We start from the raw sequence: 1,064 nt of genomic DNA, 5'->3' as shown, positions 1-1,064 counted from the left end.
AGGGGTCCATAGGTATTTGTACAATTTCCGGCAGAGCCGCGTTCCGTGAACGCCGATGGTCCCAGTACTCATTTCCGCCCAACTCCAACCCATATTAAGTATTGGCTTGCAGACCTTAGACGATCCCATCCCGGTACATGTTCATCCTCTGGACTTCGCCGTCCTCCGCCGCCGCGTCCCCTCCTCCTTCTCCTCCTCCTCCTCCTCCCCCTCCTGCCCTCCTAGACCTTGCGGGTTTGCGGGCTCGTGGCGGGATGGAGGGTTGACAAGCCTCCGTCGACAGCAAGAACCTGGAAACAAAACAAACAGATACGCAAAGTATGGCACGTTACCACACACAGACTCGCGCAGAGCGCGACAGGCTTCTGTCAATATTGCGGGCGCCCGCTTCTCGCCATGTAGGTGGTAATACGGCTGCTACGGGCGACACTAACTAAGCAATGAGACCGCCCGCCAGCTGAGGTAGAAAGAAAATGAGGAAGGTTATCTCCTGTACGTGCCACAAGACAACTTTCAACTTTTCCCAAAGAAGTTCAAATGCCACACAAGCCGCATCACAGCGAATCGAAGACAATCCAGTGGAATGATGCCATAAGTGGGAATCGTCTTGATTGCCAGGGACTGCGGGATCTCAGATAATTCCGCATTCATGATGAAAAAAGGGCCTTCCGCAGCGTTCCCGGTCGGAACAATTACCGAAGCAAGTGGATCATGAGCATCGTTGTGATCCAGCATGGGGAAAGCAGTTCTCACTGTACGGGACGCCAACTTCTGCTTGAAAACGGCTCACAAATGTGTGCGATGCGGTACGGTCGCAACCTACATAGTTCCTTCCCTGCTTTGCGTACACCTGCTGCCAAAGGACCTCTTCAAACCTCGGCAGGGGCAACAGCAGTCTTACAGTTTTTGTCTTGAACCTTGCCATACGCGGCCCCAGGTATAGCCAGATATCTTTCAAATGCTCAAGGAACACATATCCCTATTATCCCATCAAATATCCGCCTGCAACTTCGCCAGTTTCGGTGCGGGATGATCGATGAGCTGATCTGCTATCTGCCGGGAAG

Source organism: Volvox carteri, assembly GCF_000143455.1.
Source record: "Volvox carteri f. nagariensis unplaced genomic scaffold VOLCAscaffold_42, whole genome shotgun sequence".
Classification (NCBI taxonomy): domain Eukaryota; kingdom Viridiplantae; phylum Chlorophyta; class Chlorophyceae; order Chlamydomonadales; family Volvocaceae; genus Volvox; species Volvox carteri.
The sequence above is the reverse complement of the archived record's forward strand: the minus strand, read 5'-3'. Positions refer to the sequence as shown.